This window comes from Neodiprion virginianus, chromosome 2, assembly GCF_021901495.1.
Source record: "Neodiprion virginianus isolate iyNeoVirg1 chromosome 2, iyNeoVirg1.1, whole genome shotgun sequence".
Classification (NCBI taxonomy): Eukaryota; Metazoa; Arthropoda; class Insecta; order Hymenoptera; family Diprionidae; genus Neodiprion; species Neodiprion virginianus.
This window is the reverse complement of record NC_060878.1, coordinates 31,862,291-31,886,822: the sequence shown is the minus strand read 5'-3', so window position 1 is coordinate 31,886,822 and position 24,532 is coordinate 31,862,291. Positions and strand designations below refer to the sequence as shown.

At 39.4% G+C, this 24,532-nt stretch overlaps 1 long non-coding RNA gene across 1 annotated transcript; it reads left to right on the top strand.

The window, feature by feature from the left end:
- Positions 1 to 30: 30 nt before the first annotated feature.
- LOC124297104 (uncharacterized) lies at positions 31 to 24,411 on the top strand. The gene is made up of 2 exons (XR_006906532.1): positions 31 to 172; positions 24,141 to 24,411. It is a non-coding gene; the product is annotated as an uncharacterized LOC124297104 (long non-coding RNA).
- Positions 24,412 to 24,532: the final 121 nt, after the last annotated feature.

The following is a 24,532-nucleotide window of genomic DNA, read 5'->3' as shown; positions in this document are numbered from 1 at the left end:
TGAGACAGAAGCGCGCGCGGCTTTACGGAGAGAGAGTCGTCGGTGGTGGGGGGCGCAATGCCGGCGGGCGCTCAGCGAGCGAGACCTGCCTAAGCGGCGAGCGGTCCCATAACTCCGTGTGCGGCTAAGCAATCAGGTTCGTCGAGGATACTCCTCGCTCGTCACTTTTGCTGTACGTAATAACGCAATAGTAATAACAAATACCGCGCGATCCTTTTTACCGCCCATACATTTCGACAATATCAGTTTTTAGTGTGAACTGTTTTTACATCAACTTGGAAGCTTCACTTTCACCTTGCTTTTCTTCACTTTGAAATTTATCTTGCCTCATCGCGATCACGCTGTTTTTTCCATCGTTTCCGTGATCAATTTTACCGCATTCTTTCTCTCCGGAATAAACCGTGCAGTTTTTTATTTTATTTTATTTTATTTCAATTTTATATAATTTATCACTCTGCTTTGTTACCACCGTTTTTCTTGCAATTTCTGCTGTTTTCTTTTGCTTTCCCTTCGATTTATTGTTAGCTTGTCAATTAATCAAACGCCCTTACTATTGTTACCGTTATTACTGTTGCTGTTGCCGTCGTTGTTATTGTTATTGTGTTGCTGCTGTTGCTGCTGTTGCTGCTGCTGCTGCTGCTGCTGTTGCTGCTGCTGCTGCTGCTGCTACTGCTGCTGTCGCTGATACTGCTGTTTGCTACTGATTCTGCTACTACTACTACTACTACTACCAATACTACCACTGCTACTACTACTACTACTACCACTGCTGCTGATGTTATAATTTTTGAGTTCTTAATATGGTTGACTAAACGACATCTCAAGTTAAACAAACAAATAAACAAATAAATAATCAACAAATTGTTCAATAAACGTGTTAAAAACCGGTGCATACATCGACTGATGGATGAACTTAAACCAGACATGTTACAACGACGAGGAACAAATAACACGAAGAGGAAGGAATAAAACAAGACCACGGAACTACCATCAAACAAACCCTTAAAAAAACAAAATCTAAATCAGTAAAATTCCTGGAAAAACGATGAAAGAATAAATGAATTAAATATTGTTGATAAAACAATGTTCGATCAGTAAAGATAAAAAAAAAAGACAAATACCGATAACCCTTATCGTCGTGCCGCGGATTGATGAATTGTGTGTCCCCCTCCCACCTTATATGCATACAAACATCCATGCCTCTGCCATAAACTTATTATTATCTCCCAAACGTATACAATCCATACGCCCAAGTTTTATTGTTTATTGTAACTACGCAACAACGACGACGACATCACGACAAAGCGACTATCGTTACAATAATAATTATAGTAACAACAACGATACAGACGCGCGTGATCGACGGAAGGTTAGAGGGGAGCGACATGTTATAATGCAACCCGCCCCTCCTTATCCACCCCCGCCGCCCCATCCTCCCCCGCCGCCCCATCCACCCGATTTCCACCCATCAACCCCTGTCTCTTGACGGCGCGGGGCTTTACCGACCCCGTGGATCGCGTCTTCTCGAGGATAGCATCAACCTGTGATACACAACGCGAGTGTTTGAGAAGAGTGGATGAAAACCGAAAAAACAAAAATAAGAAACACCAACTTTCGTCCATCGAGTGCTTGCGATCCGACGCATGGTGGTGATCGTTTTCGTTTTTCTTATCATTCATTCATTCATTCATTCATTCATTCGTTGTTCGTTCTGTCGTTTTTCATTTCCTTTTCTTTAGTCTTTTTTTTTCGTTCTTTACTTTTCTTTGATTCATTCATCGTTTACCCAACGGAGCGAGTGGTAAATGACACTGACGAGTTTTTCGTGTGTGCGCGTATTTTACGTTCTAGGATATTTGTTGGTTGTTGCTGTCAAGATTTGTTCAACGTTTGAAGCAAAAAACTTTTCCCTTATTCCTCGATCATAATGAACTTTCTTTCAATCCACGCAACTGGCAGTTGAATAAAAAGTTTAACCAGCAACGAGGAAAAGGTGAATGAGGAAGCGCGGCAAGAAGACGGTTGATAATAAACTGCAGTGACAAACACGGACATTTGGAATAGTGACGCGTTACGCAACCGCAGTTGTTGTTTTTGTTGTGTTAATTACATTCGTATAAATGTTTATTAAAGTTCGTGAAGGTGTGACGAATAAACAATACTGGGATAGATATGTTCTACAAATAACTAAATATAAAGAAATAATTGAAGTAACGGAAGTAAATAGATAAATTGTATCAAGAGGTTGAAAGAAAACTATTGAATTAAATATTATTCCATTGTGGGACTGAATACAACGCGTTATTTAAACCAACAACTCTGTACCGCACGACCAAGTTTAATCATTTCTGTGTGGATCCAAATATCCGCCGACTCGATAAAAGGGTTAAGTACGTACACCAGCTCTCGCATCCGCTACCGCAACACCCGAGTAATACGTAAATATTACAAACTATTGTTATTATTATTGTTATTATCATCATCGTCATCGTCATTGCTATACTACAGTTATTTGTCGTCGTTTTTATAATATTTGGAAACCTCAACGCGCGGAAACTTATCGCCAATACATTGTAGACGTACATGATACACGTGTAACGTCTCCGATAGTGAAATGACACAGGAAACGGTGACTTAAAGAAATACGCTTCGTAACATCGACAACAATTACCAGCTTAATTCGTTGAATCGTCCGCGCGTTTTACCATTGCGCTGTTATGTTCGCATCGTGCGGCCAGATGCGCGTATGGAAGTCGAGTAATCCCGCGCATTTAATATACGTTACGCTACGTTGCGTCGCGTCGCGTTACGTTACGCTACGTTACGTTAAGTATTCGCAGCGAGCGCCGCCGAATCCGCGTAAATATACCGCGAAAGCCGCGAAACGAAACGAAAATAAGAAAACCTTGACTCACTCCCCTCCGTGAATCATACTTCGCGTACTCGTTAATTTTATCATAGAAATTATCTCGCGTCTGCGTTTCCAACACGTGTGAATCCAACGTGTAACGCAACCCGGTTACCGTAACTATAACCTGATAATCAGCCGCGAATGATACTCATTATTCTGCTAACACAAGGCCCTTCGTACAGCCTTGAGCTCTGATTGTAAGATTTTTTCGAGAAACACTAAAAGCCGCCTTCGAATAACCATCGCTAAACTCCGATGCAGTCTTATGGCGCCACGCGCACATTTTCGTCGTTATTATTTGCTTCCGGGAGACCCCGAGCGATCGAAGCGACGCCATTATGCGTTTATAGTTGCCTCGCTCAGGTGGTGGCGCCATTTTTGTTTTTTTTTTTTTTTTTATCCTATTTTTCTTCCGAAATGCGGTATCATTCCGTCGATGTCTTTTCTTTTTTTCATTAGCTTCTCCGAATATACATTATATACACTTCGTATCATGTACGCAATATTTTGTAAGTTTGTGGTTACCGAGAGTCCGTTTTAAAGTTTAGCCCATTATTATGCTACACTGTATTAACTATTACAGCGGAAAATAATTGTTGGAAAACATAGTTCACGAATGAAGAGATGCCCGAGAGCTACATATATTGTAATTCAGCAAAGCGTTCGCCGGATGATGATCCGGAAGTGGAATCGGATCATCGAAAGAGAGCGTACGAACGGGAAGAGTGAAAAAAAATTAATTAAAAAAAAAGGGAAGAAAAGGTATGACAGAAAAACTGGCCGCGAGATAAAAGAAACTCGTACGCAAAAAGGTGAAAACGATAAGCATATGGTAGATAAAGGCGTGAAGTCGAGAGAGTAACGCGAACGGACAGAAATACGGAAAGATAGGAGGGTGAGAAGAATTTGTAGAATCCGTTTGTACGGTATTATAGTAGATAAATAGTCGGCAAGTAGTACAGCGGCATATACTTATCTATAGTATCATTGTTTTCCGGTGAACTTTACGCGAACTGTTGCATAGCCGCGTCGATCATTCGGGCGAGGAAAATGTACAGGCATGGCATACGCGTATGACACGACTTCCACACACGCACACACACGCGCGCGGCCAGGGAATTCAAGCGTGCCTACTCGTATGTATTTATAGACATTTGGCGCGACTTTGCGCGGTTCTTCAAGTCGCCGGTTCACGCTTCGCCAAACAACGATCATCTCTCCGTGCGAATATACCTACAATACTGACGTCTCGTTTTCCCACGTGTATACTCGCAAATTTCATTCACGAACAACGCGCGATATTCCTTACGTACTTTCATTCCCCAGTGGGTGAGCAATTTATCCTCAAGGATATTGAAACGTGTTCTCGTTATCTTACGTGTAGGTATGCAATGCGTATATGTACACATACGTATACACATACAAAAATCGGTCGTCTGCTGATTGTGATTGCTTCGTTTCTGAGGCAGTCAGCTTCGGTCCCATGAACTCGAAGGATGTTAGAACGCTGATATGTAATATATAAGTCAGGTTGTCGAAGTGTTACTTTGTAGTTCGTTTGAATGCTGAAACGGACGAAGTTTGATAGGAATGTTATTTCGAGACGAGGTTGAAATTCAACGCGAAAGTCGAATTTTTAAAGAAATTGGTACATCGGTCGCTTTGCGATCGACCGACGATGAAACGGAGATCATACTCACGTTTCAAAAACTCAGCTCTACGTAACAGTCATGATTCTAAGGTTCCGAATCGATTAGATTTTCAATGTTCGTAATACTTGCTTAATCTTTTTAATTGAGGCCGAATCCGCAGACGACTCGATGCGTCCGTCTATCCGCGGAACTAATTGCATCGCAAAATACCGACGCGTTCATTGAGGATGGACTCGCGGCTTGCCTGCAAATCGGCGACGAGGGTGGGATAAAAAATGGTGCAAAATTCACTCTGACAAGGCTGCAGCGCAATGGAATTTCCCCTCTCTTTCCCTCCTCTCCTCTCCTCGCAGTTCCTCTCGGTGTCGACGATCGCGTGACTTTGGACGCACTCAATATTGCGCGTACCTCTTTCTCTCCGCGTAACCAGTAATATCGTAAGCACGGGATGGATGGCTGGGCTAGATACGAGGGGTCGCCTGCTACAGCAGTCATTGTGTCACCCCTTATTATAGTAATTTTGTAATCATTGTAATCGCGTCGCGATCATGAAAACGTCTGCAATCTAACAATCATTTTTCATCAATGTAATCATTTGCAATCACATCGCGGTCTTCGTGAATGCGATAGGTAATCGTGAAATCTTTAAGACTTTAACCTTGATTGTATGAAATTTGAAAATCGTGCCAGTAGGACAGTCTTATTCATTGTTCGTCGGATGGCAAAAACAAAATCAATGATGATTACAGATAATTACACGTAATTGCTTCTTTGGTTTTTTTTTTTTTTTGTAATCGTAGTAGTCGTGCAATTTTTCTGTGGTCACATGTAGTCAAAGTTGGATATGCGAAAAAGGAAACGTCTTGTGATCGTAAAAAATTTTATGCAGTCTCCGCAGTCTGCAATCACCGTGTCAATTTTTTCTGAGCGGTCGACCCCTCGGCTGGATATGCCGTGTGCTTGACGATGAGGAGGAAAACGACGTGATGTGTGTGATCAATAAATCGGGGTGCAGCGCCGCACACGACTTAGACACGCGCACCTCACCGAGGTGGACCAGGGTGGGGATGATGTCCGGGGGATGAGGCCTCGACCGAAACCAAAACCCGTCGGCTCTTTCGTTTTCCAATTCTGCACTTTTGTCTCTGCATTGTTGTTTCTTACGCGCGCTTATCGATAGCTGAAAATTTGAAATTTACAACTTACGATTAGCTTGCAGATTATCATACTGTAGGTATAGATTTCAGTATAATATAAGTACAAGCTGCTCGACTGTTCCGTCTTTCATTTAACTGTTCGTTGAAAAAGATTCCGGAAAATTGTTCACACGTATTTGGATAAGACAAATATGTCAATGATTTAATTGAGATTTTCTTATTTTTCGCCCTTTCGGAATATCTTTAAGAGAAGAATTGGAGAAAGAATACAGGAAAAGAAATATCAAAAAATACAAGGGTGTGACGATATTGAATTTGAAAAAACTCGAGTGTTTTACAGAAATTTATTATTTTGGTTTTCTACACTACAAATTTCTACACATGTCAAGTTTTCTGCATTTGAAAATTCTCCTATCTTCCAATCTTCCAGCATATTTACCCTTGCACCCCAATTGAAAGCCTCAAAGAATTCCTCGGGAGTTTTCATCGAGGAATATTATACACGCCGTTATCGGCTGTCGTATTACGAGTAAATATATACCTTGTGACTTGGGAGTGAGAAGAAAATGAGCGCGCAATCGAGACTTGTATCCGCATCCGGATCTCGCTCGGCTATTGTTATACAAAGTTACGCGCATGGCGCCTCTGCATGTGTGTGTGCGTGTGCGTGTGTGTGTAACGTAACACGGACGCGACTCCGTCGAAACAGCTTCCCGTCGAGTCCTCTTTTTATCGATAAATTTTCGTATCGTACTCGGTGCTTCCTGTTCCGCAAGGACGTTGACGCAAAATATATAAGTATATAATATTTTTGTAAATACATCCTCTAAGCGTAACAATCGTGCCTCCCGCACAGCGTAAATGTCGGTAAAAAAAAAAAAATTGATCCAATCGGCACGCGTATTGAAATACTTATAATCTGATGAATTATTCGTTTATTTGGTCGTGTTCGTTTGTTTGAAATATTTTTATATCTGGTTTGAACGTATTAACGCGGCGTCTCTACGTGTTAAGCGCTTCGTGTTTGACTCCCTTGTCTACAGGTCTTCAAAGTCTCTTAACGACTAGACAGCCGATGGTTATTTAATCGATACCCGAATTCACTCACTCGTTCGTTGATTACACTTGTTATAACTCGGAAGTGAACGTGTGTACCTGGTACCCGAGATGTGCGCAGGATAATGTTGGTTGCTTATTATTCTTACGTAACCAGGGATTCCCTGAAATTATCCAAAAGGTGCGATTAATTATTTAAACACGTACGCACGCGTATTTTGACGGAAACAGTCAGAGAATTTCTTCTATCGGGAAAAGTCAGGCAATTATGACGGACCAGAGGGAAAAACGTACTTCTTGTACAAATCATTTTCAAACTTCAGCCATGCTTTGTATAAATTCAGTTAAGCCAACTTTCGAAACGAAGCAATAGTGCGTAATTTACGATATTCACAGTGTACAACTTTTGGCACTATTTGTCGTAATAGCTGCCCAACAGGGGTGCGCTGGTACCCGAAATCTCGGGCACTTGAACTTGGGTTCGGGTTGAGTTTTTTTGACGGCCCCGAAATCTTCCGAGTACCGGACCCAAAAGTAATCCATCTTACCCGACCTGACACTGAAAATTTCAGCACCCGGACACCCTTGCCGGTCGATAATAAAATTATTTCACGACAATGTGCTAATGAAGCAGATAGGGAAGAATTCGAGATTATATTTTTCGGTGAACCTCCGGTTGGATGTTTCGAGAATATGGTAGAACCTTTAGAACTAGTAATTCCAGACGGCTATGGAATTGTTCTTCAGTTTCCGGGATTTGAGAGAGAACATAAGTCTGAAATTTTTGAAAATCTCTGTCCACTTTAGAAATCCTGGTATTTATGGACAAGCGAAAAGAGCCGTGACCAAAATGTTCAAAAACTCCGCACTTTTCGGCAAACCCGAGATTTTCGGAGAACTTGGGATTTTCTGTTGACTCGAGATTTTCTGCTACCCCTAATTTTTGGGTCATTCGAAATTTTCGCCTACCCTCCTCGAAAGTAAGCCATTTTACCCGACCCGCAAAATTTTAGCACCCCTACACCCCTGCTGCCCAACATTACCTGAATTTGGTTAGAAAACGTTAGAAAATTCTCGAATTTTTGACGTGAACAGTCAGGGAAAGGTCAGGAAAACGTCAGGGGGTTTTATCCTAGGAAAAATGGAAATTAACAAATTTTCGTACATTTTCAATCTTTTCTCTTGAGCCTTTCTTCGTACGAATATCGATAATACGTAACGTAACACTTAATCGACACAATACATTCTTAAATGTATTCCTCCGTTCTTTATCGTTAAATTATCACGTTTACGTTTAAACGAGAGATACGTCACGTCGCATTACGTCTAAATCCCGTCAGATCGTTGTCTCTGCAGGATTAATACGACAGCAGCTATCGAATTTTCCACTCGAGTATCTCTTTCATCCTTGCGTTATATCACGTATCAAGTACAATAATAATATTGATATCCTTCGGCAAACTTGCGTTACGTAAAATCTAAGGAGTATGATAGATTATACGTAGGTAGGTACAACATTGAACACCTCACTCACGTCAGTTGCACTCAACAAAACGTTGTATATAAACTAACTACGTAAAACATGACCAAACGATATTACCAATTCGTATTATATATCACGCGATTTTCCTTCGAGACAGCGTGACATAATTACTTAAATAAATGAAAAGCCGTCGTATTCCCAGATACTTATGGTACATTTTCGAGTCTCGGATCCATGGTTCCACATACTCGTCCATTGACAGAGGTACGTATGTACCTATATATATATATATATATATACGACGCAAGTCCCCGGAGAGGTGATAATCTTTGTATCTTTGGCCAATATTAATGGTCCGTCATTCGGAGGACATTGACGATTAGTCTCGCGGGATCATCTCTTCTTCGGTTTATTTTTCTCATTCGTGTATTACGTGCAACTAAAATCCCTGCAGCAGCAGGTATGCCGCGCATCCCTTCCATACGCACACGCTCACACGTACGTGCAAGCCTAATCGCACAGAACGCACGCGTGAATCGAAATCCTAGCTGCTGCCGTTGCTGCTGCAAATGCATTTTTAAGAAGGCGTCGTGTTCGTGATGCACACGAGGTGCAGAGGCGACCTTATACCTGGAACTTACACGCTGCATCCCTTATATATTTTATATACCTACAGGGTATTGGGCGGAGGAAAGAAAGAAGAAGGGCGGAAAACGGAGAGAAGGATGGATGGTGGATGGGAAAAAAAATAATATGGCCAAATGTTTTGTGGGAACCCATGTGAAACGCCTTTTTCCCTGCACTTCTATGTATATACATATATACATATATACGTATGTACACACATACACATAGACGCACGCGCGCGCACACATGCGTATGCATAATACGCATGCAGCTCTTTCCATACCTGTTTCTGTTGCTGTTGGCGCTGCTGCTGAAGCCAGAGTCTAATCCCATGGCGAATCGGTGTCTTTGTGTTGGCATACACCATACATAGATGAGTAAATGTATGCCTATGCCTGCCCAGAGCTTGGCTGTGTCGTATATACAAAGTATCTTATGTATACATATATCTATGTATTGTACACACAAACGAGTGCGTATTTCAGATTTATCTTAGGCTATATCTAATATCCTTCTTTCTTGTACCTGAAGTCTCGTTCGGTAGAAATAGTTTTGGGTTCTACGAAGTTCCTCCCTTGCTACGTGTGTATTTTAAGGTATGTACGGGGTTGAAATTTGAAACGTAAAAAAAAAACTTGCGTGTTTAGTTTCGTAGCAAAAATATCAAATATTTTCAGTAATTCGAAAATGTGACGGTCATCTTACGTTTTGAAATGAAGCTTCGTCCACTAACATAATCTTGCGATTCGCAGCCTTTTCGAATACTTGAACACTGAAATTTCTTGTTTAATTGTACGAGGCACAAAATTTCGAACATTATCTCTCTAAAGCCATTTTGTGTAACTGCAAACGTACGTTTTTGGGAAATGAAGAACATATGTCATCATGACTTGAGGAAGATAATTTGCAGAATCAAATGAGGAATTATATAGCTACAGAAAAAACGAATTGAAAAGTGTAAAAAATGTTGCGAATGTAAACGCGGTGCGATACTATTCTTGTCTATATCGAATTCATTCTTAAACGAGAAGAGGGCAAAAAAATAATGAAATTGCACGTACCGATAGATGATAACCCGGTGATTCTGACGTTCCGCAAAAACGTGACGGTGCAGGTAAGGTTGGCTTTTGGAAAAAGATGCGGATAGAGAGGATAGGAATAAAATAACACGGAAAACGAAGGAAAAAGAAGAGAGGTAGAGAGCGAGAGAGAGAGAGAGAGAGAACTTACGAGCGAGAATGTAGAAAAAAGTCATTTTCTCCGGTAAAGTAAAATGGCGCCGGAGCAACTGATGTGCAAAAAATGTAAATCCTCCTCCGTCTCCTTCTCGTCGGTTTCCTCCTTATTCCTTCTCCGGCACCGCGCGTCGACGTGTGACAAATGAACGCGCGGAGAGAAAGCAAGAGAGAAAGAGAGCGAGCGAGATATATAGGGACGCCGCGTGCTCTCCGCACCCCCAAACCATATACAAAATACACGGAGCGTAGAACCCTGCAGGAACTACGAAACTACCGAAGGCCGACTGCTGGTCACGTACATCTACACGTCACGTATCGCCGCTCTCCTCTCCTCATTTCCTCCCTCTTCTCGCCCTCCCTCTCCCGGGTTTGTGCGCCTGCAACATTTATTCCCTTCTTGCCCCGTGCGACGAAGAAGGATAAGGGATGGGGCAGGCTAGGCTAGGATAGGACAGGACAGGATAGGATGAGGAGATGGCGACGAGGGTGGGGGTGGGTCGTCGGTACTGCGCACTCGTCGAGCAACATTTGGGCCCGGCCCTTTTTCGTGTGTGGGTGCGCATCCGAAGCGAAGAAGCCGGATGCTGAGCGCTCTCATTGTGGCACAGCCCTTCGCCTAAGGGCTCGGTTTGGTTCGGTTAGCTTAGCTTTGCTTGCCCTGCAGCCCTGCAGCGAGCAGCGAAGGACTCCCTCCGACACCTAAGCAGCCCTGAAGGGCGAAGGGACCGGGGGAAGGTTAGGCTAGGTTAAGAGGGTGAGTGAGCAAAAACCATTTATCTTTCCTGCAAACGCAATATGCCCTCGCCGTCACGCTCGAATTCCATCTACGCCGGTCTTCGGCTTCGGCTTCGGCCAACTTTCTATACTACGCGTTTTACGCCCATCGTGAACCTTCGTCTACTCTGCCCTTACACCTCAGCTCAACCCTCCGCCCTGTACCCACCTATCTCAAGTTTTTATCTGTCTATCTAGCTGCAGCCTACCTGCCGGATCGTACTTCCTGCTACGTGTTATAAGTTTGTAACTTTGACCAAGTTTATACTTGACGCGACGCAGCTTTTATCCTTCATCGTGCACGTTGCATCTGCATGCTGCTGCTGCTGCTGCTGCTGCTGCTGCTGATTGGCGGAAATGATACACTTTCGGAATAAGGGATGGAACCTGGCAAAGCTAACGTAATGAACGATCGTTCAAAGGGAAATTACTATTTTCCTAACTTTGGAATTATTTTTAACTGGCTAATTTTTACAAATACATATATTGCACGTGTATTATACGAGTGTGTTGATGCTGTGTTACGGATTAGCAAATTTAAGACAATAATAATACTGTGAAATAACCAGTTTTTCTAAAAATGTATCGCTGTGCATAAATTACATTACGAACTTCAACCTTATGCCAGAACTACTGTTTCATAAATCTGCGTAGTGAAATATAATTACAAAAAATAGACAGAATTCACGATTCGCTTCCCAGTGTCTCTTCTCTTCTTCTTCTTCTTTTCAATTTCGTTATTATGACACTTTTCACCCCATATTTCATAGTCTTGTAATATTATTACGCAAAAAGGTTTGAGTCCATATTGTCTTGTTGTTTTTTTTTTTTTTTTTAAATATTTTATCTGGTTCTGATACTTGTATACGAATGTATTGAATCGGGTATTAAAAATTGTAAAGAAAATATATCGTAGAAGGAAATATTAAAAGAATATCTACAGTGCCAAATCGATGGAGAATCAAATTTTTTCAGTGGTAAGAACCGGCCTAACCGTTTCCTACCATCTGTGGCGAGGCCTCAATTTATCCTTCATGGATATGGCCACAAATTGATCAATCGACCGCCACATATGGTGTACTAATTTGCCAAAAAATCCCATCACCAACCCCCAAATTGATAATTGTATAATACATATGCGGAGATGTTGTACGAAAAAACTCATTTCAAATATCTAGTGATTGAGTATTAATTATCTTGGTTCTCTTGATTTTTACGTTAAAAAAATATGACGCATATAAATTTTTAGCTACCAATTATTTGATAATTTATATTCACACTCTTCGTTACAATTAATATTAATGAATTGGATAACTGCAATTTGAGAAAATCGGCAAAGTCGTTTTCTTTAACGGTACGATGGCGAAAGTGATGGGAAAAAAAAAATTATTTCCACGCCATACAGGGTCTGGTAATTCGAGTCATGGATGTTGGTTTTTTTTTCTTTTCTTTTCTTTTTTTTTATCATTATTCCTCATTCCTCTTCTCTGAATTTTTTCCTTCTCTCGTTCACGTCAGGAAATTCTCTTGCAATAGTGCCCGTAGCGCAGAAAGCACGCAGGCCAACATACGTGTAGAGGAGGCCGCCCGTCGCGAGTCCTGCACAATTTCTGGATCTGAAATCCCCGTCCCTGCAGTGTGGGGGTTTTAAGGGGGTTTACGGGGGTTCGTGGAGTGACGGGGTTTTACGTGTGTTGCAGAAGTCCCACAATCCCGAACCCTCGGTAATACGATACTCATTATATGACCTTTCGTGCGCTGCTGCACATGCTCTCGGCAAATGCGATCCTCCTTGCCTGTTTGGTTTGCCACCGCCGATGGCTAAAAGACCGAACGACGACGCGACGGCAAAGGCGACGAGGTTTTAGAAGCCGCTCTTGCCTGCTTTGCTTTGCTGAGCGTATGTGGAAAAGTTCCGACGGAGTGTCGCCTCTTGTCTTCTTTTAGGGTAGGACTAGGGCAAAGAAAAAAAAAAAAAATCGGCCAGCCCCCTTTACGGAATGAAAAATCATTCCTTTCTTCCCTTCGTCTCTCTTTCATTTTTGTTCATTTTCCTTTTGTTTCCGATAAGAATAATTAAAAACTGGAGGGGAAAATTGCACTGATAAGGTAAAAGAAAACTTGAAACGTAAACGTCGAAATATTCAACCATTGCACTGTACACTTGGGGACAATGAATCTGAGACGGCTAATTTTTTATACTAGACAGTCATGTTGGTGTACTTTGAAATAATATTATCACTCGATTAGCTTATCAATGAAAACTTTTCTATTTTTCTTCATTAATCAAATTTCTGGGAAATTCTTATCTTTTCCAATATCTAACAATAAGTAAAGATAAAATTGTATGAATTAAGTTTCCTTGCTTTTCCGAACACCACTTTTTTTTTTTTTTTTTTTATTAAATTTAATCATTCACACGAGTTACGTCAAACTATTTGTTTACAAATATTTAAATTAAAATAGTGAATTCACACCGTTTGACGGAGAATTAGTTATTATATTGCTATCTTCTCACTCGTTCTTAATCTCCGAAGAGTGTACGAATCTTTGTTTCCGCTTAATATACTCTAGTTTCGGCTGCGTACATTTATTAGTCAAATTAATTTCTTATACCCTCAGTGTCAAAAGCTCATCGACGCGGCTTAATATTTGAACTGTGAGTTCTCGTCACATTTGTATCGCGTAAACGTAATGCATTATATATATATATATATATATATATATATATATATATATATATATATATATATATATATATATATATATATACAAGTTTACAGAACGTCCAGAGGGCGACACACGTTAACCGGATGTCGTTACGTCACGCGGGGATGAATCTCGGCACCTGCCTGTCTCTCCTCTTCCGTCCCCATCAACTCTTAGCCGTCTCTCAAACCCGCAGTATGCATATTGTATAACAAACAAATCCTCTCCGGAATCTCAAGTAACCCCTGAACGCATCCATCCTTCAAATAAACCAGCTCATCCTTCTCGTGTGGTTTATAATTTTCATCTTTTTATCTCTTTTCAACCATTGTAAACTGTTACCAATCGGGGCGGGGTTGAAGTTCTGAATTTTCAAAGTCCCGACAGCGCCTAATTCCGAATCATTTGGTGGGGACAATTGAAGTAACGAGACCAAACTTTTACCAAACAACAACGTTTCGAATGGTCGGAAACCCAAAGGACGGTTCAAAAATTCAAGTTACGTTAATGACCAGGATTCCGAATGTAAAAATAACGAAAATCGATAACAAAGAAAGATGAAAGTGGTGCAACTTCATCAAGCCAGAAACTCACAGAACTGAAAACCTTCGATCATTTGGAATTACGATGTTTCAGATTTTTATATTTTCTCATCTTCGGACTTTCGCAACTTTGACTTGTAAAAGTTATGCCCTTTAGGCATTTTGTCTTTTCGGAACCTAGCACTTTCGGAACTTTGACCGTCAGCTTTCGGACCATTCGAAACTTTGATGTTCCGTCAATCTTTGATTTCTTTACTCTAATCCCGCCGTCACGAAATTCGGAACTTTTCAAACTCGGCATTTCTTTCGAACTTATAGTAATTTTCGATTTAAAAAAAAATTGCCAAAATTGGAGACTCGTCGCACGGATTGAATTTTACATGTGGGTGAAATTGCCTGGCCAGTTATTATCCGCCCCTCTATCCGCGCTACCTATTGTGAATTTCCCCTTCCACCGGTCAGCTGATGAATGGAAAGGAGTTAGTACCTACCTACCTAGCTACCTACTTACCTTAGAGATATCGCATTAATTCGACAGCATGCCGAGGCGAGGAGCGAGGAGAAGGAAGGAGGAGGTATCGAGTATTCCGCGGAGTGTTTCTAGCCGTAGAGCGAATTCTCTGGGTGTACATATTTTAATTGAGGCGGGTATATTCCTCAGTTATTTCCCCCGCTCCTTGATCCATGACACACGATATCTTACACGCTGCACATCGCCATTCCGCGTCTACTAGCAAAGAGAGAAGTAGGAGGCCACACCTCGAAATTCATCACATTCCTTGCTTTGCCATATCTACAAACATTGTACATTATATACGTATGTACGTTATCTACAGCTAGACAACAAAATCCTAACGAAACTCTTCTCGCAGGTTTTTTACATCTGTGAATGTTGGGCGGATAATACGGATCGAGCTCATACCCATGCATTTTCTCCTTTTTTTTACAATTTTTTAAAAATTCTATCAGTTTCCGAAATTTTGGATATTTTTCTTTCCATCGTTTCTCAGGTGATTAATTAAGGCTAACGAATGTGTTTTCATAATATTGGGAATTTTCACACAGCGTTAATTATACACTTTAATGTTCGTTGTTATACGTTCGTATCTTCGAATATTTTACCTAAATTACCGTCACTGACTGCATGCATTGCATTGCGATAAATTAGCAGAATTTTACTTTCGCTCTTATTTTCGTCTTCCACCGAGGTGGAAAATCTAATTCGATTTCGTACGCGAAGATCGAAAGTTGAAAACACTTTTCTACGGAGATATCATGGATAGGGAGGAACACGATGAGCTTGTGAAACAAAGACAATTATACAGCATAATAACGATGTATGTTGGGAATGTTTTGTGGGTCACTAAACGTGGGTATTTCCCAAACGATTGGACCGACGGTATTTCACCTACATTCTAACGTACATTCTACAGTCGTCGTCTTCGTATGCAGAAGCGATAATTAGATACATCAAATTTTATATCCTGCTGAAGAATCGCCTTTAAGTTGCTCGCTGTTATTTCTTAAAGTATTTTTCTATTTTTTATTACCCTTTCACGAGACATTCCTTAAAGGTGCACATCGTCGTCAATCTTATTGCCCGCTGCAGCCTCCGCGATATCTCCATCTCCATTCGGATGCTGCAACCTTCTATCGAAAAATTGGCAAATTTCCGAATACTCCGTTCGTTCTCATCAGTGTTTAAAAAAATCTGCACGAAACTGTAACGAGGTATACTATTCATCCGTAAATTTTTTCATCTTACTCTTCCGTATTTACCCTTTTCTCTTATCTTATTATTCACACAAGTACGATACTCGCGTTATACCTTGTATACGATGTATATTATAACAAGATGCTGCCTCTGGGTTAACCGCGGAGGTGAAAAAACGTGACTGGCCGTGTTAAATTTTTGGCGACGAATGTTATTTATAGAAATCTACTCACAAACGTACGCCATTCATACGTACCTATATAATATTATACGTATCTATAACACATGCCTACATATGTACACGACTTACTCGAATACACGCTTTGCCAACGTACGACTGAGGATGAGTGTGTATATATAAATATACACATGTATGCAGACATTTGTACCTGAACATTTGATAAATATTAAATGCGATTCTACGGTATAAGTATGTATATCTTTATATCGTGTACAGCATGCGTAATACGTTACAAAGTTTCCATTACAGGCGAATAGTCGGTGATACTTTGATCGTGGCGATGATATGCGTACACATTTGTGACACCGATACACGTCGCATTGTGTATATGGTAAACGTAATAAAAGCAAACGGTAAGATAATACTATATATAGACTATTGTAATCGGGATAATCGCCCGCGAGCTTGACAACGATCGGCTTGTTTGACGACGCGTTAGGCGTATAGGTATACTCGGTTCGGAATGGATTTTTTAAGAGTCGGAAATTTATTATGAGGACAGTTATTGAAAAGTATAAACTGCAACGAGTACTTGGTGTTTTCCTCTTTCTTTTTCATTTTTTTTTTTTTTTTTTTTCTCTTAGAACGGAAAGCGAGGGAGAGATACGGAGACTTGCGTGTTTTGCATAAATTAATTTAAACATTTTTTCCGACACGCGTTTAGGCACCTGCGGTTTGCTTGTCATGTTGGTATTTTTCAGATAAAAATCACAGGTCCGTTTTACAGGTTCGTAGACTTATATGCATATGTAACATGCACGTGACGAGTACCTCATTAACTCCTTTGAGGTTATTTCGATCTGTAATTCGTATCTTTGAATTGACATAAGTCGAATTGAAGTAAGAACATCGAGAAAAATTTCATTTTTTACACGATTGCATAAAAAATTACAGCAAAGTTAGCATGGTTACAACAAAGTTTGTATATTGTTTAAAATGTAATAAAAATGTAAATGATAAATTTTCTCTCGTAATTGCAACGTTAAATCTGTTTGTTTAGTTTACCGTGCTAAGCGAATGACGAAAATACGTTGGAATTCTATTCCTATCGTAGATTAAATTAGCCTCAATTTTTCTTGTCTTCAGGCGATTTATATACATATATTCGATCGATCCGTTCGAGCGTAAGATTTCTGTACGGTATCATTGTGTGCGGATCTTTTTTCTTATTCATTTGGTGTTTTTTTTTTTCTTTTCTTCGTTGAATCCAAGATTATCGCAATACAACACGAAAAACTTTATAGTGAATATCACGTGATACGCGATTCAAGACCGTTTATTCTTGATTCTCTTTTCCGAACAATCTTGTCATTCCTATTTTGGGCGTTCATGTTTTTTTTTTTCATTCTTTTTTTTTTCCTTTTTATCGTACGTTTTGTTTCTCATTTTAAAACAGTTCCAGCCGACGCACGTATTCAAGTATCTCTCTACTATGCATCACTTTTTAAGAATCTCTACGCACATCGCATGTATGAATATGACACGGCGTCCCTAATCTCACTCCTGACTTCTTCTTCGGCTTCTCTTTTTGTTTTCAATGGTCCATTACAGGATCACGCTGACCTGCATGTATATCTACCGTCTAGAATTTCACACCGTCATTTATCCCCGCTGTGCATATAAAACCGTGCACGATATGCATTGTGTAAATACGTATATTTACTACCTGATGACCCTCTGCAATTGATAAACTTTCGGTATTTCACACCGCGAGCAAGTGCCAATGATAACGGTAATAAGTGTGGAAAAAAGTGAGGAAGAAAGATAAAAAAAAAAAAGAAAAAAGAAAAAAAAGAAAAACGAAAAAATGGAACAGAAAAACGCGGGAAGAACGCCCTGACGAGAAAAATAAAATGTACACCTTCCGATGTAGCAGCAACGGCGTCACTTATACAGCAGCTTTTAAAGCTTTTGTCAGTAGGCTGCCTTGTTTCCTTTTTCCTTTCCCTTCCCACCACATCCTCCACCCCCACCGCCGCCACCGCCCCAAACTCAACCCGTTTCTACGCCGACGCGTCGTATATAATATGCTCCGCAGCTCGTATATAATAATGTAAAACCCACGGTGAATTTCCTTATCGAAATCCATCTTTCTTACGTGACTCTTATCTCCTCTGACCCGCAAACAATGTCCGTTATCGTCGCCCGCTCACAGCTCTCAAACCTCACAACAATTCTCTTATATACATTTATTATACAACCAGGTATAACAGATAGTATAAAAATTTAGCGTCTGCACGCCCGCGTTTCTCCTTCGCCGACTCTTCTTCTCCTATAGTTTATTTTCACCTTTTCGTTGTTACAATATCTTCGTATACTTGTTCGTATTTTTCATGATATTTTTTTCTTTCATCTACTCAATCATGTCAGACGAATTTGTTTTAATGACCCGTTTGAGTTGAATTTTTCTTCTCCTTTCTTCTTCTAGTTTCTTACTTTTCTACAATTCTGAGATGTATTTTGGAAAATTAAAATTTTCAACTAGATAGGAAAACCGAGAATCGTTCACTAAAAACAATAATGACAATAATAAAAATACATATATACATGCTCACCTGCGGTTAATCACGAAGTGTTGATACTTTTGTTCACGATGCAGTCTTTTTCCTTCTCTTATGTAATTTCTTCGCCCCCGTCCTATTCGTGTTTCTTTTTCTCTGACTTTTTTTTCTACCTTTTACTTTGTTGAATTTTCATTTAATAGTCGCCTATTCATAATCTTATTATCGTTATAATCATTATATAATTACACCTATCCGTTTTACAGGATTGAGTATAAGTAGCGATGAATTGCGACGCGGTGTCGATTTTACGGCAGCGCTATGTGCGTGCATTAGTGTTATACGTGCAGCGTAATATCCGAGGCGACATTTCTCCTCTGTCTTATACGTATACAATATGCATATACGTGTATAAATTTACACGGTAGATAAATAGGCACGGCTTTAAGCGAGTATACATACATATAATCGTGCGGTCATCACAAATGTCCTGACATTAATATTTCCCTTCAACACTTCTCGTCTTCGCGGCTCCGCTTGTCTATGTATATTACACGTATACACACGCATATATATACACACACACACACACACACATATATATATACACACACATAAATACACATGAGAAATGAGTGAAAGAAATGATGTAAAAAGGAATGAAAGAGGAAAGCGGAACACGCGCGCGAGAAGAAGAATAAGAAGAAGAAGAAACTAGTAAAGTAGATAACTTTAATCGCCAACGAGTAATATAGACCCCGACTAATTGATATTGATTGGTTTGATAACTGAATATTAATTTATTATACGCGCATTAGGTACGAAAAATGATTAAATTTTCTTTCGTTCGAATTTACGCTTTGCTGTTACATGCTAAAGAGTTCAACTATCGATGATTAATTGTCGATTGCAAAAAAATAAGCAAATCAAGTCCGCTGAGCGGAAGAATTTTGTCTAAAATACCCGCGGTTAAATCGTTGACTCAGACTTCGTACTACTCGAATTCAAACATTCGTACGGTATACAATGCCAAGGTTGTCTGTAGGGAAATTTTGTCTAGGAATCGTGCGAATGAGTTGCTGGGAGACTGCGGTGAAATGTGAAAAAAAAAAAGATTCAACCAATTATTGAAGATACCGAATAATTGTGGCGGGATGTAAATCCGTAGCGTCAAAACTCGATATTATACGTTGTTTACCAAAGTTTTCCTTTTTTTCCTACGTTTATTAATTCTTTCCCCTCCCGTTTTTTCAATCGTCGTGTAACTACCGTACAGTTTATTAGCTGTAGATATATTAATACACGTGACCAATTAGTCTTATATATTATAAATTTACCGTCTGTACACACATTCTTATATATCTGTATTACGACGATGTTGCCGATTTACGTTATTGGACGTATAGTTCGGGGAAATTTAATGGGTCAGAATATGTATATCTTTTAGTCGGATAGCCATATCATGGGCGTAAATATTGGATACACACACAGCTTCCCACGCGAGATTACGAATGCTTCGTGTTTCTTATACAGCGTAAAGCTGGTGTATAATTGTATATGTAACGCGAGATGAGGCGTTAGAATTTATTTATGCTAATGGCCGAGATCAATTAACCGCCATATTTAATTTATGGTTAAAATTCGAAAAACTTGGTAATTTCACAACCGCCTTTGCTACGTGTAAAATGTAGATATATATTATTACATATCAACATAATATCCACATCTATACGTGCAAAGCGAGTGTGTTTGCTGCGATAATCGTACGTGTGTTCTATAATGTACAAATATCCAAGTAACTTATAAATTAGAAGTATATTTATTTAAACACCTCGTAGTGTCTGTGCGTGTGTGGTTTTTTTTTTCTCTTTCTGAAACTGGTTCGAATTCAATTCACACTCGCACACGCACGTGTGTCTAACGAATTTGACTAAACTTTGATCGTTAATTAACATATGCAACATAATTTTATGCATCGGACCTTTTTTTTTAAAACGTTCAACTCTCTACAAAAATATTTATTTTCCATTATTTTCGGTATATTCCTCAACGACTTATAAAACTTTAAAGAGCAAAAAAGTTCTTCCCATGCTATTTCCAGAAGATACTTCGATTGCAAAGCGGGCTATCTTAGAGTTAGCGATGTAGAGAATTGAAATTTTAGGATATGTTTTTTATTAATTTGAAAGCGTTCAAGTCCCTGGGAGCATAAAAATTCAAAAACAACCGTATTAATAACTATCCTAATATGCGTATATTAAAGAACTTGAAATTGCCGATACGATGCATGCATCGTTTCATGCTACCCTGCAAGATGCATATATCTATATATCTATATATATATGAATGTATAATATAGTACAATCGTACACGTATAGTATGCGTTTTGAGACCGTAGCATGATACGTATTCCATATTTGAAAATAGTCACAAAAGCCTTTTGGTATTTAACGCACGAAACTTGATCGTTACAAGTCTAACTTTGTTTCTGGAGGTAGAGAGATTTGAAAAGAAGAAGAAGAAAAAATAAAGTCACTAAGAAGACATCGAGAGAAGAAGTAAAACAGAAAAGTGAAAAAGAAATAAGAGCGGAAGAGAGTCAGTCAGTCACACATTGCACGTCGGCTTATTAGGCAACGCTTAAGTACACGCATGTTGGTTTGTATATATATATAAATACAAATATGTATATATGTATATATATAGACATGCGCGCAGCGCGGTCATATAATAAGCTACAAGGCGCAACGCAACGCGAGGCAACGATTTTTCTGACGAAAGATCGTTGACACGTCTACACGACACGATCTTGGACTCTATAATACAACCCGATCGTTATTATACACGCACTTATTGCCGCTTTGTGACGGGAACGAACTACACTCGGTATACGTGAGCATTATTACGCGTCTATTCTACGTTACATAGCCGCACGTTATGCCGAGATGCATCATACCGATCGTAATAACCAACCAGACGTTTGTACTCATCCTTAAATATAATTACAACGAAGAATGCAGAGGTAGAAAGAGAAATTTCCGCTACATTTTTGTTGAGAAGATGAAGGAGAAGAAATTTGACAAGGTAAGAAAGAAGTAAAGGGAAACGAGCATAAAAAAAGAAACACAGCTTCGTACGTAAAAATGCATCTAGCAACCACTCCGCGTGATCCATTTTCTTTCCGCAGCTCTCGAATTCATTTCATTATCTACCTACGTACAACTCGAGTGGCATAATAATATAAGTACTGGACGGCTATCCTATCTTGGACGCGTAATTATATTCAGATTATAATGTCACTTAATTACCGCTTACTACGCGTATCCTGTTTCCGTGCTTAAAAAACCGTCTAATTCTCATGTATTATGTATACAGTTGTATGCATAGGTATAGTGTTTGCGCGCATGTGACACTAATTTTTCCACCTTGGATGTTATAATACGATATTTATGTACTACCTTATATATATATATTTATAAAAAAAACTTGAGATTTAGAGGTGCCTGTTTTATTTTTTAAATTTTCCACTTAAATAACACGTAATAAATGAAAAAGGATGGACAACTTTAGAATTTCTTTTTCTCGTAAACGGCTTGACTTATAAACTATCTAAATACATAATTCTTATAGGAAATATCACGCTCTATAAAAAAGTACCGTGATAGAATTTTCCTAACTATCACCGATTCAGAGTTATATCGTATTGATAATAAACCGCGGAGATTATTAATCGATATTTTTTTTTTTACGCTGTCTATCGATATCCATTCTTATTTTTCATAATTTTCTCGATACAGAAAAAACACCGTACGAATAATCTGATTGCGTCCAAAAATTAAGCTTACCATGTGTCAATCATAGAAATTACGAATGCTACCGTAACGATTTATTTTCTCTTTTTTTTCTGCTCCTCCAAAAATGGCAGGTATTTTTTTTTTTTTTTTTCTTTTTCTTACTTTTGACCCGCTTAGCTTATTCATTCATCGAATCCCTCGTTCATTCATACGCTACATGCGCCAATAGATATACCGTGTTTCTGTGTACGATTGCTTGGATATAATCCTCGCGGGCCTGAGTGACCGATGGACGTGGATCACGTAACATACAACGTAAAAAATAAAATTAATACCAACGATTGAAGAATCGAGATGTTTCACGTTGTGTAACGAAAAAAATCAGAATGTATTCCGGTCTTATAAGTTGCGTTTGCTGATTTGGATTTTCTAGATTTCTTATCATCATTTATTACACGCGTTTTTACGTATCGTAGTAGGAAAAAAAAAATCCACCGAATTTTGAAATTCTTTCCCGTGTCAATTTCCCTGATATTTATTCCCATTTTCGCAAGTCTGTGTACGGCGATTGATCGAAAGTACTTGATTGAAAAATTTCTCGTCGTTGACGCAAGACGCGTGTATCTTTCGTCACGTTACGTCGGCGCGTTTCATTCGGTTAGATATTTATGTAAGCAGATTCGTTCGCGAATAAGTCGCTTCTCGATTTCCTCTATTCGTTCGTTGTACACGGAAGTGTGTTGAAGTGGATTTAAGATTATTTTCAGTACCACCCGTTTGGACGAATAACGACGCAAGCAATTATTCGTTTGCCTTATAATTTTTCGATTTATTTTTACGACCTTTTCAAATTCCCCATTCACGTATGCACGTAAGACCTGCTTAGTTATAACGATTATTTTATAGCAATGACGATGGTATAAAAACGATGATAATTGTATCGTAATAACAATGGTATACGTAACATTTAACGACGGCGAAAATGTCTTTTCTACTACTTTATACTAATCGATACCCTCAAAAAACGACGTTATAAAATTACACGATTAAAAAAAGACAACCTATTACAAACAAAACGGAATAAATATCGGCAACAGTCAAATAATAATTTACATGTTGTACAATCAGCGATCATACATCATTCCTCTGTCATTTGTTTAAGTGTGCTTAGTAGATTGTAGCGGTATGAAATGTTTTTCAGGTAACCCCAAAGACTTCGGCATTGATTCTCTCGCTAATTCGATTTTTATTATCATATGCAGTGTCGTATAATACGGATAAAGAAAAATATATTTCAGGTAAAAAATGTAAGGACACCTGGTACGACAAATGTAAATGTATAATTTTCCACCGCCTGATGTCCGTAAAAAGTGTATAGAGACAGAGAGAAGGTGAAAGATAAATTACGAAAAAATAAATGAACGTCAGCTATATCATGAATAATTGGTTATTGTTAGAGTGAGGCATGCGGACGAGTTCGATTAATTATATTGTCTTATTTGTGACTTACGTGGATTGTTATTAAGGAGGGTGAGGGGCAGGGGTGCGGACTCCTCGGGCACCCTGGATGCATGCTGCCCTTCACAGGGTTTATAATACTGCCTAATCAGGAAGAGGTTAAACGACTCTTTGTCACGAAGCAGAGCTTATAGATGTCGGGATGGGAGTAATGGGGTGGGAGGGAGGGTGCAGCAGTTGACGTAACACAATGATCATTCGTCTTTCTTGCTTTATATTACAGAACGACTGAGGGCGGGGAGAAAGAGGGAGATAAAGTGAGTGACCCAAGGAGAAACACCGAGGAGAGAGGGAACGAGAGGAATCATCGGGGAAAACTTGGATGATAGCGAAGAATCAGCGTGACGAGGAGAACTGTGGAAAGAGTTACGCGAGAAGGAAAGTTTTGAAGATAGCAGAATGAAGTGGTGAAACAACTAGAGAAAAAAAACAGGAAAAAACGAAAAAATAAGGTGAAAGTTGATTCGTACACATGATTTAAAACACAAGAGAAACAGATGATAGAAACGATTGCACGAAATAGGAAGGAAAAGGTACACGTGAAAGAAGACGCGAAGAAGAAGACGAAGACATGAGAAGAAAAGAGCCAAGTTGAAAACAATCCAAGAGTTAGTA